Raw genomic sequence first — 6,033 nt, 5'->3', positions numbered from 1 at the left:
AAAAAAAAAAGGCCGCTTCCTTTGGGAATTTTGTCGTGATTTCATCTTTTGTGCACAGAATCCCTATTTACTGTAGAGGATGGATTTCAATTATTCAACTTTATGTTTTCATTTCCTCAGAAACAATTTATTGGGTAACTGCATAGTATAGAAATGAGTCAAAAATTGGTAAGAGAAGTAAGTCTCAATGTTGGAAGGTTAATGATTGAATTTTTGTTTTTGTTATCTCTTTCAAAATTGTTTTTTTGTTTTGAACATCAATATAGGAAATTATGTTTGACTATGATTTTGCTGTAGAATAAAGTTTGTGAACCAAAACAGTCCTATAATTCCTGAGGCTATGAACAGACCGACCGTAGAATCATTCTCTATAAAAATTGCATGGCTTAAGTCAATTTATGTAGATCATTTTGTGGATTTTATTAGTTTTTGTTTTTTTCTTTAAAAAGACACTTTAAGCTTTCCATTTTAAAAATACAGTAATCCCCACTGTGAATTGCTTCATAAATTCCATTATTATATAAGAAAGAAGCAGATAGACCAATTTAACATACAAAATATTTGCAGTTGTGGTTTTTTATAAACAAAAAGTGCAACTTCAGTTCGAGTCATTCATATTAACATTTTATTGATCCTTCCAACTGAGAGCCGTGATTGGGTTCATCTTCAAAAAAATGAATAAATTATGGAATACAATGAAGTAAGACCTCCATTTCAGAATGAATAATCAAGAAGTCAAGATAGAAAAGAACTGCCTCTCATTTTAAATATAATGATTTCACTAATGAATAGTCTAGAATATTTGCCGATTACTCTAAGCTGATAGCAACCATAAAAATTCTTCATACATGACATGGAATAATTTGGATCCATCATATTTAATCTTGCTTTGTATCCTTTGGTCATTGTTCATAAGGTGACTTTTTAGCTGAACTTTGTGATGTAATACATAGCCATTGTTCAAATCAATGTCTTTGACTTCCATATTATAGAACAGAAATTTTAAAATCTTTTGAAATTCGTGTTTCTGGCTTTTGTACATGGTAACCAGCCATTCGTGAAACTTGACAGCTATAATTGTCTTACTGAGAACAAGTGTTTTGCAACCACCTTTAAAAGATGTTACACATTTCAGTATTTTTACAATGTCTTCTTTAGAATGTGTGAACATACTGTCAGGTTCAGATGAATTATGTAACAATGAAACCTCAAAGCTGTTATGAAGTGTACAGTTTATGATTACTTTTGTAAAAGAAAATGGAAAAGCACTTGAAATATAATTTTACTGTTTCGTATGTATTTTGAAAAATAAATAAAGTGATTATAAATTATTTGTGTTTGTCTCTGAAGTAAATACCTTTTCCAGATTTAATTTCGAGAACTCTATGTTGCTGTTTCTTTACTAGTCATTATTTTTGACACTCATTAGAGAGCAGTGTAATTCATTTATCAATATTTCAATAAAGCAAGCAACCACATATCTCTTAAAAACCTTGCTTAATATATACCACTTTTTTCACAAAATTATTAATTTAATGTCCTGGATTCTTTCCATTAAGGGGTAATTAAACAATGATTAGTCAAGTGTTAAAAGAGGTAAAAACCCCTTTTCCATATTAGCTACATTTGTTTCATTTGCAAAAAGTCCCTACAAACACCTTAGCAGGTGAGCTAGTGCTTTGGGTATACCAGTTATTTTGTTTGTTTCTGTTTTGCCTCAGATTTTCAACAATGTTTTCATAAAGCATGTTTGTAGCAACTAGTTTTAGGCAGTCAACACAGCACTGACTCTGTATCTAGAGTCATTTTTTTAAAAGAAATAAAACACTTAAGAACGAGCAAGTAAATAACTCTGTACAGAATGCAGGATAAATAAGAGTCAGCGATCTGACTTGTTCTGTCCTTGCTTAAGCTCCCACATCCAAAAAGCGGGAGGAGCCTGAAATCTGTTTCTTCTGAAAACAAATGGCTATTTTTGTTAGTATTTCTAAATATTTCCTCAAGAAGTGATTATATTATAGTTATTTTTTAGGAAATGTATATATTTATATTTACATTGATTTAAAATGTATATTCCCACTAACCATATGTAGGTTTCTAATTGCCCTAGTCAATAATTGACATTATTATTTGAATCTTTGCCAATTCAAACATGACAAAAATGGTATCTCATCAATGTTTAATTTTTTTTCCCAAGTGGTATTGATCATTTTTCATATATATTGATTGGCAATCTGGATTTCATTATTTAAGATTTTTCCCATTCTTCTGTTGGAATTATCTTCCTTATTAATTTTTAGAGGTTTTTATTTTGTTTTTCATTTAATGCAGGCAAATTTTCATATAACTACATCCCAAACTGATCTGGCAAAGCAGAAGGCACAATATTAGTTTATAATATATAAAGACAGCTTATACAGTGTATATGACTGGAAAATATTTTATATTAAAAATATATAAGAAATATAAAGCAAAGTGCAATTAAAAGTTAACTCTTGAAAAACATGAGTTGTTATCTTGACAGTTTTCTAGATAATTTTGGGCTGTCACCACTGGTGTATCTGAAAGAATTCGAAAGCATCCAATTCATAGATAAGTCATTATTTATGCTATTTAAAATTCCTTTTTGTGTTAGAGTTGAACAGTTTTAATTCTATTCACTCTCATAAAATAATACAGAACAAAGAGAAGTTACAGAAAATAAAACTAAAAATCTGAACTGTAACCACAAATAGAACACTTGACAGTTTTCATGTTTTTTAAACTCACTTTTTCCTCAAATAAGAAAATTCGTATTAAATATGAATGTAAATTATGTGAATGGAATCAGTTCCCACTGTGAATGCATTCACTGAATCTAATTGTTTAGCTTTTATGCATTTTCATGAGCAAGTTGAGTTTTTTTAATATAAATTTCAGGACACATATGACTGAAAATTTTACCTTAAATGGGCAGCTAGACATGAGTCAGCGATGGGAACTTAAACCAGAAAGTAAAGACACTATAAGTTATACTCATATTGAGAACACAAGACAAAAGCAGGCCATCGAATTACACAACTCTTAAAGCATTGACCACACTGTAGCCTATGTAAATGGTGCCTCTAGGAGCACACAAATCTAACCACCTTACATTAGTGAATAGCAAAGGAGAAACAGTACTGAAAGCTATAGTTACCTCAACCAGGAGCTGTAATTGAAAGCTAGAGTCAAGAATTTGAAGAGATTTTTTTTAATTGGACATATTACCTAAAGCATAAAGAATGTGTACTATGCATCAAGCACTTTGCTCATTACGTACCTTATCCCTAATCTGTACAAAATTCCTGGAAAGTATATTTATGACTATTTAAAGATGGTGAAATTGAAGCTGAGATCAATTAAGTGTATATACATGTAGTTAATGGTAGACTACAGCTTTGAACACATGGTTAACTCATTCCAAATTCTAAGCTTTTATTCTCTACATTATGAAATATGAAAACTAATATTTATAGAACTTTAAAATATTTTCACATATGCTCTTTCTTAATTCTTACCACAAGGCATGTGGGTTTTATCACTCTCATTTTACAGAGATGGTGATTGTAGTTAAATGAAAGCCCAAGGTCATGTAGTAGATGGTAGGACTGGGCCTCAAATATAGGTCTTTGGCTCTCAAACTACATTCACAATTCATTACCTAATGCTTTTTCAGTAGAATACACTAAATGTACTATGAAACAAAGAAGAACTTATTAGCTTTGTGTCTCTTTAGATAAATCGCCAAGATGAAAGATTTATAAACTTCATTAACCTTTATTTCTCTATAAATTGAGATCAGTTGTATCTGCCTCATCTACCAATTAGTTAATATATGTGTCATTTATATAACATTCAAACCACTATGCAAATAGATATAACTAGGTTTTGGGTTTTTTTTTTTTTACCAAAATCATTCCCATCAGTAATACATGAAATCCATGGATGGGATAAATATTTTTAACAGCCATAAGATAGATGTATGCGCAGATCAAGTTGCTAAGAAGGGAGTTAAGATACCAAACTGACCCTGACCAAACAAAAAAGAGCAAGGAAGGGAAGAGAAGGATGATGGTGCATAGGCTCAAGTCCCATAAACTCCTGCTAGCCATATTTCATTTTAAAATTATTTTTCATTGTCACTATTCTAGTTCAAGCCATGAAACCTCATTTTTTAAATCCTGCTAATTGGTTTAAAAACCTCCGGATTCTCATAGTAGTCACTTCCTCTTTAGGTTGCTTCTGTATCTTAGCTGTCATAAATAGTGCTGCAATGATTATAGGGGTGCTCATATGTTTTTGAATTAATATATTTTTTTTCTTCAGATAAATACCCAGAAGTGGAATTGCTGGATCATGTGGTAGTTCTATTTTTTAATTTTTTGAAGAACTTTATGCTATTTTTTGTAGTGGCTGCATCAAAATATATTCCCACCAACAGGGGTCCCTTTTCTTCACATCCTCACCAACACTTGTTATTTTCTGTCTTTTTAATACTAGCTATTCTTACAGGTGTGAAGCGATATCTCATTGTGGTTTTGATTTGCATTTCCCTGATGATTAGTGATGTTGAGCATTTTTTCATGTGCCTATTGGTCATCTGTATGTGTTCTTTGGAAAAATGTTTAATGAAGGTGTCTTTTATTTTGCTCATCTTTCCCTTCTATTTTTCTATATCAGTTTCAGCATTAATGAGAGAGAGATAATTTTTTTTTGCAAAATTAAGGAAAGAAGAATTTGAACTTAACAAAAGGTAAGTGATAGATTGGAGCCAACAAGACTGGGAACTATAAGGAAAGGTGTCAGAGAGAAAGGTGGCATCGAAATCTAGAAGGGGCATCAGTGTCCAATGAGATTTTAAGATTCCCTTGGGACCCCCTTAACATGCTTCCATCTACAAAGCCTTTGTTGTTCACATCAGCATTTGTGTGAGTAGGTGGTTTAGGGGACATATAAAGGTGCTGAGTTCCATGTCAGGGTGATGCTAGGGGAAAAGAGAGAGTACACAACAGTGGAGGAGAGAAGTGGTAGAGTGGTCTCAGCTGCCATCTCAGTCACATTTTAATGCATAGAAAGGAGTTTACATGTAGATAAAATTGTGACTGTTTCAGGACAGTGTGTTTTGATATGATTTTTTTCTTTATATGTATTTTAATACATTTATAATACAGGGAACACATTTTACTATAAATGCCAATGATTTTTAAACAAGGAACCCCCCCCAAAATAATTTTTAGTCATTAGTTCACTCAATAAATATGTACTGAGCAGCTACTCTATGTCAGCCATTCTTCATGAGACATAAAATATATCAGTGATCAAAAATACAAAAATAATCAAAATCTGTGATAGCCTGGTGATTGAATTCTATTCAAAGAGTCAGATAATAAGTTATACATAGTAAATAGATAAAATATGTATGGCAGACCCTGATAATGATATTAAGTGAAGAGGACAGATTAAGAGGAATCATGTGCTAAGAAAGGTGGGTTGTGATTTTAAATAAGTTGGTAAAATAAAAACTTAAATAGCCATCAGAAGTTCACATTTAAGCCAATACTTCAAGGAAGAATTAAACATGACGCTACCTTGAGAGAAAAATGTGTCACACAGAGGGAATAGACCATAAGATAGAGCACCCTTAGATGTTCAGAGGAAAGCAAGCTGGCCACTGGGCTGCAGCAGAGTGAGTGAGAAAAAGAGTAGCTGGAGACAAAATCAGAGCCTAAGTGAAGACAGATCATGTAGAACTTTTTAGGCTAAGGATAAAGATATCGGCTTCCTTCTACGTTAGGGAGTCATTATGGAGGTTTTAGATGATGAGTGACAAAATCCAATTATTTCACCAAAAATCAGCCCAGTGATCATGTCAACTATAGACACTGACTGTGTTATAGGAAAGCAGAGAGACCAGAGAAAATACTATAGCAGCAATCTAGAAGAAAGATAATGGCCACTCACACCAGAGTAATAGAGATAGAGAGAACTGATTGGTTTTTCATGTATTTGAAA

The sequence above is a fragment of the Pteropus vampyrus genome, unplaced genomic scaffold, assembly GCF_000151845.1.
Source record: "Pteropus vampyrus isolate Shadow unplaced genomic scaffold, Pvam_2.0 Scaffold82, whole genome shotgun sequence".
NCBI classification, from domain to species: domain Eukaryota; kingdom Metazoa; phylum Chordata; class Mammalia; order Chiroptera; family Pteropodidae; genus Pteropus; species Pteropus vampyrus.
This window is presented reverse-complemented; position numbering follows the sequence as displayed.